Source organism: Pocillopora verrucosa, chromosome 5, assembly GCF_036669915.1.
Source record: "Pocillopora verrucosa isolate sample1 chromosome 5, ASM3666991v2, whole genome shotgun sequence".
NCBI classification, from domain to species: Eukaryota; Metazoa; Cnidaria; class Anthozoa; order Scleractinia; family Pocilloporidae; genus Pocillopora; species Pocillopora verrucosa.
The window spans coordinates 23,712,997-23,727,311 of NC_089316.1; the positions used below are offsets into that span (position 1 = coordinate 23,712,997).

At 36.2% G+C, this 14,315-nt stretch overlaps 1 long non-coding RNA gene across 1 annotated transcript; it reads right to left on the bottom strand.

Moving 5' to 3' along the window:
- Positions 1 to 6,100: 6,100 nt before the first annotated feature.
- LOC131795722 (uncharacterized) lies at positions 6,101 to 14,242 on the bottom strand. Its single transcript, XR_010717508.1, has 3 exons — positions 14,107 to 14,242; positions 6,569 to 6,604; positions 6,101 to 6,123 (listed from the first exon to the last, which is right to left on the bottom strand). It is a non-coding gene; the product is annotated as an uncharacterized lncRNA (long non-coding RNA).
- Between the last annotated feature and the right edge of the window lie 73 nt (positions 14,243 to 14,315).

Here is a 14,315-nt window from a genome sequence, read left to right on the forward strand (position 1 = left end):
TTTCATTATTGTCGGCCTATAACTGGAAATACCTCTGCTGTAATTGCATATGTCAGTATTTTTAAACCAACTGTCCATGATCCTGGCAACTCTAGCCATTGAAATACGAAATTAATTCGACTAACAGTGGGTGGAATCGTCAACTGCCGTAGAAGAATCCAGTTGGATTTGTTGTATTGGACATATACGGGTTATTACCAAAGAGGTTGAAAAGTTTTAGATGGCAGCCTATCAGTTAGGGTTGTGGCAACATGTTAACGTGAAGCACAAGAATAAATTTTACTGAGTGATCTGAAAAAGTATTCATTTGACCATCCGTTAGGACTTTCACTGGTTCACTGTGAAAAAAAAATTAACTTAAAAGGTTTTGAAAAGACTTGGGTAATTGCTAAAAAATTGGGCCAACTCAGTGCACTAACTCAGATTATACATTAGATGCACGTTAAGTTTTGTCTTCGAAGCCAGTAGATTTAGGGGATATTTTAATGAGGAAAGTGATTTTTTTAAGCCTGGAAACTATTATTGTGAAAAGCCATGATAGATTACTAGGTAATTTATTCTTGTAAACTAGTTTCAGGAAGGATAAAATACTTTATGACATGTATAGATTACTGGGATGCATAGGATGTGCTCAAGACTGGTTCGACTACTAGTCCCAATCCCTACACCTAATGGAGCATCAACAGGGTTAGGTTAAATTTATATGCTGTCATACAGCCGCACAATTTCTTGTAATTACAAAAAAATCTTTAAATAGATCTGTGACAGCTAATACCAGGAGATTCAAGTATATTGAAAGAATATAAAATTTGGTTGAAAAACTAGAATTCAGCTTAGTTTGGTTTAGAAAAACAAGATTAAAAAAAAAAAAAGAAGTATACTCATACAGGTGACTTTAATGAGAAACCTAAGCAAAAGATTCTCCGAATTTAACCCTTTAGCTCCCACAAGTGATTAACATGTAACTTCTCCCTGTAATATTCATACATTACCGGACAGACAGGTAAAGAGAATACTCAAACTTCTCAGACAGAAGTTTCTTGATCTAACATCAGATCCTCATTATTAACTTACAAAGAACTGTGTAGCAGCTTAAGGCCATGACAGTTAAGTGCTATACCTGAGTACATAGGATATAGTGTATAGTATATAGTATCATACCTTGCTGTGACGGCGACGGCGATGGCGACAGCGATGGCGACAGCGACGGGGACGGCGACGGCGACGGCGACGGCCATGGCCCTGGCGACGGCAATGGCCCCAGCGACGGCGATGGCGAGAGCGGTGGCGATGTTGCTGTTTAAGGTGGATGAGAATGTTAATCTTCGATTAGAACGACATGTCAACCGAGGTTTTTTTTTTACTGTGTACAGTTTTCCTCCTGGCACAAGTTTTTTATATTTTTCAAAATATTAGGTAGCGAGTGACACGAAACGCAGAGGGCGTAAAGGTTCGTAATTCAAGCTTGTCACCGTTACTCAATTTACAAAACTTGAATGAAACGGATATTTTATAATAAATGGACGCTAGCGAGGACCTTTTTGATTTCCTTTCAACGCAGGTTTTACTAAATGTGTCGCCACTGTTACGAAATACTTTACCCGAAGTGTGCTAAACGAACGGACGCTATTGGAATACATTACAAATACTTCGAACATCCCCATTGTTAACGCTACTATGAGAAGAAAAGACTAATAATGACATTACCGCATTAGGGTATTATGTTGCACTAATGACATCATAACATTCAGATAACCTGTAACAATATCACAGCGTTTAGGTATTGTTTTCTCATAAATGATATTATGGCATCAGGGGGCCGTGCACAAAGAATAACATTAACCAGAAATTTTGGACTCATCTGATAAGAGTAGTGGTTTGTGGCTTTTGCAAGAGCCTCATCGATTAGAGTCCAGAGTTATCGGGATATGAAAGGGTCGCATTTAACTTGTTGTATCATTTCAAGTTTAAATATGTCTTTTCCGCTCTTTTTCTCACAACGCACACGCTTAATAACTTACCTCCTATCTTAATTCACGACTCATACACAGGGAGGGGGTGTGCAGATCGAACTAGGAGCGTGAGTGCTTCATGCCGTCCGACAAAGGCACAGAGTACGATAAACAACTAGTTACAAATGAATTACTTCTCGTGCAAAAAAACATTTTGTGTGCCGACGCGTGACAAGAAACCCAGAAGACCCAGTGGGAAAAATGGGAACGTATTCCCTATCCTAGTGGTGGGCACCCACCTCTGAGGGTTAGAGGTAAAACAGGCTAAATTATGTGAAAAAATTAACTTAAAGCTCGAAAAGTTCGAAAAATGAGATGTATACATTACAAATGTCAAACCTTCTTTTCGAACTACAGCAATATATCATATATATTAAATAAAAGAAAATAGAATAAACACAGAACTGATTCCGCTATGCGAAGAAAAAATAAATTTGCAAGTCTTTTGTATTCGTTTTATAAAACGATAATTGGCATGTATCTCAACAGACATGAGTCCCTGGCATGGCTCTTTGCAAAAGATAACGCACTTCATGTCATCACACGTTGTTATCTAAAAAAGCAATTGGACTGATATTTCTTCGCAATTGGTATTCACCATCATTTTGTTCAATCGAAACAATAAATTAACTGCATGAAAATAACTGATAACTGAAAGTTTACTGTTATTACTGGTAACAGAACCATATGTAATTTTCCTCTGCTCACAAAGCTAAAAGTTAGACATATGTATCGTGAAAACGTTAATTGATATCGTTTCAAACATATTTCATTCATTCAAATGTTAGTGTAAACTTGATTCTGACTGTCAGAGGGTTTATGTAAATCCTTTCATAAGTTTCACAAACGATATAAAATAATGTTTTTATGATGCCTAAGCGCTTCTGTTGCCGTTAGTTTCCTCAAAATAATATTAAAGAAAGCAAACAAACAGAAAAAACAAAACAAAACAACAACAAAAATAACAACTTACCCTCGGAAATCTCACAAATATAAGCGTGGCCATATCTTATACTTGTGCCTTTAACACCACCAAACACGCCCTGCTCTTCATTACTGGACCGCTTGTACATGAAAGCCGCGTCGTGTTCACCTCTTGGCTCCCCTTGTTCCCATTTGCAAATAGTCAGCGGTCTTCCATTCACCCAAGTCCAATTCTCGGCCTTTTTTGTTAAACCAATATTCCACTTATTTTCATATTGCTCAGTATTTCGCCTTTGAATCTGGTCATTGATGAAATTCCATTCATCTTCGGTTTCAATGGAAACTAGGTCCCCTCCTTGGTTTTGGCAGGCTTCTCTAGCCCAGAGCCAGTTAATGGGCCGGTCTATTTCGCGCACGCGCACCGAAATTATGTACCAAGAGTTTTTAAAAGTTATATTTAGGAATTCTACAAAATGATAAAAATAAAAGCAAAAAACACTAATTATCATAATGATAATCAAAGTGATAAATAATAATAATGATGATGACATAAAAAGATTAAAATCACAATCACAATAAAGGAGAAATATAAATGAGAAAGAAAACGGGACTTATTTTTCATATAATTCCTTTTTTTTTTACAGTTTTATGATTTTTTTTTTATATGATTCCTGTGTTTTTTTTTTTTTTAACACCTCCAGTTTATGTTTGATCATTGTCAATTAATACTATACATCTTTCTTCCTTACGGCGTCCGCCATCTCTAACCTGCTTTTCTGAATTAGTTAACTTCACATCAGCTAAGATTATCTGTGAGTTCATGTAATTTTGGTAGTCGAGTTTTTGAAAATTAATTATTTCCTTGTTGAGCTGACACCACCCTCACCCCGCCACCTATTCTTCCTCCCCCATCTGAACAGACTTACAAAACGTAAAATTAAATGTGAATGTAAGTTCTTATAAATGTGCAACTGGAGAACTATGCAGTTCGCTGCATACAGTTGTTATGGAAAAGGTTGTGGAAAAAACAAAAATAACAATTTAAAGTACATGCGACAAAATCAAAAGATTATCTAGGTGGCGGTAATCAATCGCGCTTTTTCCCGAAAACTTCTCCCAAAAGAGTTGTATTTATTATTTGTTTTTCTAAGAGGGCACGGTAACGAGTCCTGCAATCTTTGCGGTCCGGATTTTCTTATCTCTGCTCAGCGGCACGGCAACGCTTGCTCGAGTCGCTAGCTGCAACCTTAGCTTCGTTGCCTTTTTTCATAAATATATTTCGCTTTGCCAGCTGAGAAGTATTTTTACGTTAATCACTTTAAAGCAAATCAAGCTGATTAATTACTTATTAATCCTCTCCTTCTCTTTCTCAAGTCACTGTGGCTGCCGGCAAAAATAATGGTTTTGAAATGATTTTTGGTAGCAAATATGCCATTAAATGGGTTGACACGCGGCATAAAAACCATTTGTAATTAACCTAGACCTTCACTAGAAGTAACCCAGGAAGTTAGAACGTAACGTTTAAATGTTTAAAATTGAATTAATTGATGGGGTTTTCATTCATTTTATATCTGAAACCGTTCAAACAATTTGTTCTTTAAAAAACAGTGAGCGATATCTTCAGTTCTATACTTTAAATACGCTTTCGGTAAGTCTTTGCAAGTCCGCTCAATATGGACATTTGTATCGTAAACTTCACAACAGAAAATGAAGGAATTCAACGAGAAAAAGCGGCATTAAAATCCACTTTTGACAAAAGACCAGATTTACACACGCGATTGCACCAAGTAAACGAGCAAACTCCCTCAATCTCGAAACAGATTTAAATTTACTTACAATTACTTTCCATTTACCGACTGAAGAGAGCTATACTTCTTTCATCAATAGTTGATGGAAGTGAGTAATACTTTCTGTAAGATCATTGACTGTTTTTAAAGAAAAAATTCCCATGACAGACATTGAACTTAATTTTGTTTTGCCAGTGCCGTTGATGTTGTTGTTGTTTTCTTTTTTTAAAGCGTGCATGCACTTTTGTTTCTTACACGCTCTCTACTTTACAGGTGTCAGGTTGTGACAAATAATTGTTAAAAAAAAGTTTCAAAGTTTGTTTGGAAGCCTTTTAAATCACCTTTTCCATTACACAAATAGAAATATTTCGGTAAAGCCTCTATTTAATCTGCATTACCTCAGTCTGTTTCAACTACCATTTACTAGTTCAAAAATTGTTCAGTTCACGGAGGATCTTGCCGTAATTAAAGCCCTAAATCTTTAGGGTTCTTTTGGAAAATATTTCGTTGAGTTTAAAAAAAAACTGTTATTCATAAGCTAAGGTCGGGAAAAACTGTGCACTCTGTCTTCAGTACCGGTACTCAAGACCTTGGGCATACGTACTTCGATGCGTTATGTTTAAAAGAACACGGATTCACTCACTGACGTTAGTGATGACGCCTTGTAACTTGTGGCAAGGGAAAATTCCGTTGGTTAGATTATCCCAATCTCAGCGCGCTCGACAAAAGTTGTGAAATGTACAGTTTCCATCGCTGTTTTCCAGCTACAGGCGATGCAAAAAAGTGAAAATCCCAGGGTGATCATTTTTTTTCGAAACATATGTCCCCGTTTTTGTCATGGCCATTATGTTCAACTACTGATACACGCTTATAAGTTCATTCGTCGCTCACACGTACAAGTTAGGTGAGCCGAGCAAATGTGAACAACATTTTTACTTTTAAGAAGCAAGAGAAATTTTCCTGACACAAGTGCAAGACTGCTAATGTTTCAGCACATAATATACTTCATGGTTGGAATGTGATCTTACCTCCGGGCATCTCGCAAATGAAGGCGTTTTCATCACCCATTGAGATACCATTAAAGAGGCCTCCATTCTTAGATATTTCCGCGTAATTGTCGTTACCATCTGGCTGAGAATCTCGCCATTTCGAAATATTTAGTTTTTCTCCACTCTCCCAAGTCCAAACTCCGCGAATCTTCCATAAACCAATGTGCCACGCACTAGTATTCGAAGTACCACGCTTTTGAATCTCATGACTGATAAACTGCCATTCTTCTTGAGTTTCGATGGAGACTAAGTAACCTCCCTGGTTGTAACAGACAAACTCGTTTTGATACCAATCTCTTCCGCTTTTCGAAAAGATGTAGGATGAGTTTTTGAAACAGGTTGCTTGGCACTCTACAGGAAAAAATCAAAGGAATAAATAAACGAAAAAAAATGTATACTGATTGTAACAATAGTGATAATTCTGATGATGGAGACAAAGGAATAAATAAATAAACGAAAAAATGTCTACTGATGACAATAGTAACAACGATAAAGATGGAGAAGAGAAAAAAAATATACCATTAATGATAAAAAAACAATGGGCATTTAAACCCTCTACCTCACAGAAGGAAAAATTAGAATTAGGCAAGGTTTTAAAAGTGGAAATTGGGGAATCAGGGTAATAGCACCGTTAGTCTCTGACTTTTTTGTTTTGCTTTCCAACTAAAGTTTTTAATCGCAAAACGATGTCATTCTAGCAGGAAGTCTGACTAATTATTTTGATAATTCAGTTAGATCCTTTTTTTCAGTTCATTTTAAGATACTTAAATATTAAATTGTAATTACACTGCCTCACCTGTTCCTGGCAATTCCATCATCAAATGAAGGATGACTGTAGAAGAGAAAATGGGCAAAGTATTTTATTGTTATGTCGAAAATAACTTTTGAAACGACCAAAGAGTTTTTTAGATTTCAAGATATACTAGTACTAAAGCATTTTAATTGTTAAAGAAATTGAAAGAAAAAAAATGCAGTGTCTCCGCAAACGGCTGAACAAAACTTGTTGCATCTCGAAAACATGTCAAAGGGATTCGTTTGGTTGGCGTTACTCGCAGACGTAACTTGGAAAGTATTATGTAAAGGGCAAAGGAGGTGAATAGCGAATACCGAAAAGTACCGGGTGAAATTTCCCAGTTGTTCATAATGTTGTTCTGCTTATTCAAGGCATGACAAAAAAAGAAAGAAAAAAAGAAAACAATCTCTGTTTTTCATGGAGTCGAGCATTACCAGCAAACAGAAAAAAAACGTTTACGACTAAAGATGTTGATAACGGTGGCGTGCTGCAAAAAGTATTATTTGAAGAATAATACGCAAAACAGGTTCAATCTGTCATATATCTCTTTCCTTTGATTTTGTTTACTTGAAGCTCAAAACTAATGTGAAAATGGAAGAAAATTGCGGTGAAAAATTAGAAAGACTCGTTTTGTAACAGTGCCTCGAATTAACCGCTGATTGCATTGAGTAAAGACTTCACATGCACGGAGCAAAGCAAATACTAGCGTCTCATAGCCTTGTTTTCCATGAATTTACCTAACTGCCACTGACAGTTGAAGATAATTCCGTCATTCTCTTTATCGGGAGGTCAAACATATGGATTAGACATTTAATTTAAAGTTCAAAATTGTCACTTCTCGGAATAGATAACTTTAAATAAATGCACCCTACTCGATGAGGAAGTTTTGCAAGTCGCGCGGTATTATTCCAAGTCAAGAGAGTGCCATTGAGAAACCATTAAAGTGTTCTTTATGACCATCAGAAAAAAGTCTGGTGTGCTCAGAGACTTGCTACTTGAAAAAAAGAAAAAAAAAACCAACAACAGCGTTAATTCCGGTTTGTTCGGTGCAACCTTTCTGTTGTTCCGCTTTCCGTCCGTATTTTTGCGCTGTTGTATAACGCAATACTGTGGGAAATTGTGCATGTTTATTGCCCAAATACGGCAAGTGGCGCAGTAGTTATAAAAAGGTATGTTTTGCAGCAATGAATTAAACGACGAAGAACTGTGTAACTGAATGAATCTGAATGAATCTTTATCAAGATTTATAAAATTGAAACTATGCGTACCGAATTCTTTGAAAAAAAAAACTTTTGACACCGATGTTTAATGCCAAATTTATCATGAGATCGATGAAAAGCATGAAGACGGTACTATGCTTCATTTTCTCTTTTTCTAACTGGAGTGGAATTTATTAATTAACTGTCTGCGGGGTTTTTGCGTCCCTTTAGAGAATAATATTCTACAACTGAAGCCGATAAAAATGCCGAGCAAGCAGGGAGTTAATTAAAAGGGACATAAAAGGTAGACCCGTCAAAAGCTGAACTGTCGCTGACGGCATTCATTTTAAAAAACTTTGTCCAAACTTGCCTTCTGTTTACCACAGTTATCGTTTTCTATGTAGCGTGTTCATAAAATAAGCTCAAATGCAACTCCCATTTCTATACATGCAAGATTGCTCAAGGAAAACGTCTGAATAAGTTTTAGTCGACGAATTTCATTCGTTTTTTCGCGAAAGAGATCGTACATGGTTTTTGTGTATTTCTCGGGTTACATCTTGTCACACCAACTTCAGAATTGAAGGTAGGCAACTATGCTATTATGTTCCTGCAACACTTCGTAATATTTCTGACAGGTTTTTTATCAAACATCAATTAAGCACAACAATCGTGAATTATAACTACCATTTCAATTTTAAAACCGGAAAACTGTTTTATCGTGGTCAACTGTATCCAAATCATTTTGCGTCTGAACAAAACTAAAAACTACACTTGTAAACAAGTTAAAACATCTCTCCTCCTTTTTTAATCTATATTTATGTTTATTTTCATTACCTTTATTACTTTCAAGTATTATAAAACTTAATAAAAACGTGTTACCAGAGTTCAGTTTGAGGGAGAAAGCCCAGTAGAAGCCACCGATAATATCATCTTATTTCCGGTTGAATTTCGCTCGGGGTTAAAGGATATTCCAATACCGAAATATTTATATCTAACCAGTCACTATTTACTTAACATTTCCATGGAATGACCAGAAGATATAAAGGACGGTGCAAAAACGATATAAAAAGTTACAAACTCAGCATTTAGCCAGTTGTTTTATATGATAAAACTCATTAGCAGACGTCCCATTGTTTTGTTATAAGAGAAATTAATACTTGCCACGTGACTTACGTCTCTCTGGTTTGAATTGAATCCCTCTCATCGCACCACCCATCAACTTACTCAATCAGAAGTTGCCGTTAGTATATGTGGACACCCTTGTTATGGTCCGCGACTTAATAAAATCACAAGAGCGGCAGATTTTAGACAACGTTTTTTAAACTATTTTATAGGACGTTAGTGTAATAAACATCACTATCGACCACTCTTTGCTGACATAAGCCGCGTAAGTTCTATTTTTCCACTCGTAAACGGACCAATGAGACTAAAAGCTCTTTGTACCAGATGCAGAATGCTGTTTTACTTAACAAATACAAGTGATTCACGACACGAAAATAGCTTCATCAAGCTAAAGTTTTCTTAACTTGGATATGAAAATGGGTGTTTCAAAAAATTTTAAACAACTCAAAACTAATCAGGATCCACTTTTATAGGTAGTTGTTATTTGGAATTAAACATTATGTCCACCGGAAACTAGCGTAAATATACCGTCTGTTCCTCTACGTGCACCCGAACATAAATAACTGTCATCGATCTATCAAAAGATAAAAGTGCGTGTTTTAGGCCCGTAAAATTTTTACTTCGCCGGCTGCGTTGATTCAGTAATATGTTCGTGTAAAGAAACTTCGGAATTTCTCAGGTTGAAAAATATATATAACTATATATTCTCCGTTTGGTTAGATCACCTGTTCGGTGTGAGTTTATGAAGTTGATTATCATCCGGATTAGAAAAGTAAGTGCGGTCGGCGGGAAATAGTTGAGCCCTAAATCTGCATCGTTTCCTTTCTCTCACAGCATAACTTCTCCTTTATTGCACATTGTGTAATGACTGAGTTCCTATCTTTACAGAATGATAACGTTGAGTCGCCAAAGAAAAACCCTACCTATTTTCTCAGCTACATGCGCATGTGCTGAACACTAAATTCATGCAAGCGCATGACGGCCTTAGAAAATTTACGTAGCGTGTGGTTCAACAAGAAAATTGGAATTTAGGCTGATGTCAGATATTAAATTACATTCTGCCCAATACAGGAAATTTGATCGCAACATATTTAAACACAGGAGGTAAGGGAACCTTTAACAGAACTAAGTGATCCTGCGCAAGCTTTATTTTCAAGATCCCGATAAGAAAATCGGCTGTGCAATTTCCCTCCCTTCTGTTGCTTTTATTGTTTGCATTGTAGCTCCATAGGAATAAGATAGGGCATGCACTATGTTAAAATGGTGTTGGCACAACGCAACCGATCGTATTAAACATATTCATATAGTGATTACTGGTTAGAGCACTTGATAGATGCGCTTTCAACATGCTTACGTTTCTGATTGAAAGAAAGAAAAAAAGCTTGGGTGAATAACGTTTGTATTCACTCGACAAAGTCATTAACACTAAAGTTGTGGAGCATTTTTGACAATTTTTCATCATGATATACTTGATCTGATTCCTGTTAGAACGCGCTCAAGGAAGCGAGACTATCTTCCCAATTTGTATACGCTAAAACTCACACCAATACCTCCCTACAAGAGGAAAAACAATTTCTAGTTAAGGTGACGAGGATCTTGTTAAAAGGATGTGGTTTGCAGCTTGTGTTGTTTTGAGTCAGAACCAGCTGTTTATGGCTAAGTAAGTCGGGAAAATCTACATCGTGTCTTTCCACAAGAATTAGTTTCTTTTGGTCTTTTGCACCCGCTTAACACTGTACCAAAGCAAAAAAAAAAACAACAACACTTGAAGCAATGTTGTAAAAAACAATGATCAAACTGATCTTAATGAATTTTACAGCATGGTACAAGAGCGTCATTATCGTGCCAAGTAAAATGCATAGCCTAAGGTTTAAAATATCATCTGACACGTCAACATGGAGTATTCAAATTTATCTTTCGATTCAATACGTATGCTAATTATCGCCTTTTATTCTTCCCCAGCCATTTAATAAAACGATTTGATAAGCAATGAAAAAAGCGTCTTCTTTCAAACGGTTTTGATTCTCTGGTGCCTATTGCCATTCCACGCATCAAACTTTCACCATTGAAGACTTTATTTCTTGTTAACATAGCATCATGGAAACGCAAGGGAGGTTAGGAGAATTCATAAAATATTTCATCTTGATATTCCAAGCAACTATTCAAGAGGATATGCAAGAGATTAAAAATAACCCTCAGTTATAAACTACCCAAGAGGGTATAGAAAAGGTTAACAATTAATCCTCAGGTATACACTACCCAGGAGGGCACGAAAAATTGAATTCCCACTAATTTATATCAGGAGACCGCTCTTTGTCTGGACTCTTTCTTTTGACTGAAAGTTAAGGCATCCACCGTTAACTTATACAATTATTATCCTTTACTAGTTCCTGGGTGTCTTTGTCAAGCTCAGCTATTCTTGACAGAAATCATTGCAATTTCCCATGATTTTTCGACTGGAGGCATTTCCCGCCTAAAATGTACGGTCGAGAGCGATTTGATTTACCGCATCAAAAATAGGATTATATGTTGAGACCTCGCGAATCCAAAAAAACCTTTGTCCAAACTTGCCTTCAGCTTACCACAGTTATTGCTTTCTATGTAGTGTGTTTATATAATAAGCTCAAATGTAACTCCCATTTCTTTTGGTGCAAGATTGTTCAAGCAAAACGTCCGAATAAGTTTTAGTCGACGAACTTAATTCGTTTCTCGCGAAAGAGATCTTACATGGTTTTTTTGTGTATTTTTCGAGTGACATCTTGTCACACCACCTTCAGAATTGAAGGTAGGCACATATGCTATTATGTTCCTGAAACCCTTCATAATATTTCTGAAAGGTTTTGCATTAAACGTCAATTAAGGACAAGAATCGTGAATTACAACTACCATTCCAATTAAAAAAATAAAAACTTTTATCGTGGTCAACTGTTTCCAAATCATTTTGCGTCTGAACAAAACTAAAAACTACATTTGTAAAAAAAGTTAAAACATATCTCTTCCTTTTTAAATCTATTTGTTTATTTTCATCACCTTTGTTATTTTCAAGTATTATAAAACTTGAGAACACACGTTACCAGAGTTGAATGAGATAGCCCAATAGAAGCCACCGAAAATATCATCCTATTTCCTGTTGGATTTCGCTTAGGGTTACAGGGTGTTCCAATAACGAGATGTTTATGTCAAACCTATCAATATTTACTTAACATTTTTATAGAATAACTACACGATGTATTAGAACTTCCGGATTGAAGCCCACTCATCGCCCAATTCTTCAATCTTATGATACACAGGAGTTGCCCTCAGCAAATGCCAGTATGCTTATGTTTCATAGTTCTTCGCTTGAAAACAACGCCAAGGCGATAGATTGTTTATAGTATTAAAACTCTTTTGGAGGAGGTAATATGACATATGATAATACTCGATCGCTTCTCACTGAAATAAGCCACCACTATTTTTTTTCCTTCATAAAAGGACCAATGAGACTAAAGGCTTTTTCTGCCAGGTGCGGAGTAATGGTGCGCCTCATCAAAATAAGAAATTTACTATATCAAAATAGCTCTATTAGTTTACATTTTCTCATAACCCAGAAATAATAAACTGCTGAAATACGTTTTTAAGAAAACTGGTGCAGGAATCATGTTTTAAGTTAGTTTGCTTTTGTAGATCAGTATTTTGCCCACCGAAAGTTTTATCGAGTATCTCATATGTTCAGCTGCACAGATGGAAGAAATTACCATCTATCCATCAAAGAAATGAAGCTGATCGTTGTAATTGGTAAGGATTACATGGTATGTTACTAACTTCACCGGTGGGACTGATCCTGTAATACATGTGCGTGGAATAAACGAGGAGAAGTAGGAGTCCTCTGGTCAATTAATGTCATGGGAACCGGAATCAGTCGGAGTAATATTTACCACAATGCTACATGTATTATAACGACACGCAGGGGAATCCAGCATCTCTTTGAAATGCGAGAAGCACAAAGCACAATAACATCGATATTTGCCTATATAGTAATTGGAAGAATATAATAGCAAATAATATGGAGAGAAGCTCGAGCGCTGAAAGAAAGGTGCGCAATGGAAGCAAATGTGTGAAAAATTTCCTTTCAAAGAGACAAAAAGTGATCTTTGTAGGTCAATGTTAGAGACCGGTCTGGAGGGTGTAAAGGGGGGGGGGAAGAATTAGGATAAAATTTACCTTATTCTCCCCCTTTCCCAAGCGATTAATAATAACCGATTCCGTCGTTAATTCTGACTTCAAAACAATACAGTGTTTATGCGTCGGCACAAAAAAAATGAATTTTGACCTTTAACAATCAACGTTTTGATGATTACTCTAACCGAAGTATTGAAATTTCCTAATTACAATTTCACTCATTATCGGTTAAAATTTTTGACAAACACGCATTACTAGAATAAAACCTTTTCACTGCTGCTAAGCATCAACTGTTTAGTGAAATGGCTGGTGACGGTATCTTAGCTTCCAAAATAACCAAGGATTACTGCTAACTCACCATACAAGCGCGTTTATTTGGGTTAATGTCAATAGATCTGAGAACTTTGTTCCTATTGGCATCTATTAAAATTAGCTTAAGAGCTAATGTCAGCATGCATCAAACAGACAGCGGCAAGTCACCCAAATTTGTTTTCCCTCCTACTTTCATATTTTGTAGCCCAATATGTTTTTTAATAATTGTGGTGTAGTGTTTTTGTAAAAATTAATTTTTGTTTTCGAGAAATAATTTTTTTCGTTCGACCGCTCAAAGATGCAAATTTTCACCGTGAATATTACCCAAATTGTGTGGCCTCATGCAACGAATGTACTGGACCCACGGTATTTCTGTTTGCACTAAAAAACCGCAAAAAGTGTTTTACAGTGGTTAACTGTTTCCAAATCATTTTGCGACTTAACAAAACTTAAAACTATATTTTTAAACAAGTTAAAACATATCTCTTGCTTTTTCAATCTATTTGTATATTTTCATTACCTCTATTATTTTCAAGTATTATAAAACTTAAGAACCGACACGTTACCAGAGGTCAGTTTGAATGAGAGAGACCAATAGAAGCCACCGATAATGTCATTTTCTTTCCGGTTGGATTTCGCTTGGGGTCACAGGATGTTCCAATACCGAAATATTTGTGTCTAACCAGTCACTATTTACCTAACAGTTCTATAGAATAACCACAACATGTAGAAGACTTCAGTTGTACTTACACAGCACAGAGTGTAAAAACAGGGCTGTGAACATTTTACCGCATTAAAGCCCTTTCATTGCCCAATTCTTCAAACTTATGATATACAGAAGTTGCCCTCAGCAGATGCCAGTATGCGTATGTTATATATAGTTCTTGACTTAATAAGAACGCCAACGCGACAAATCGTGCAACGTATTAAAACTCTTTTGAATTAGGTGATATGACACA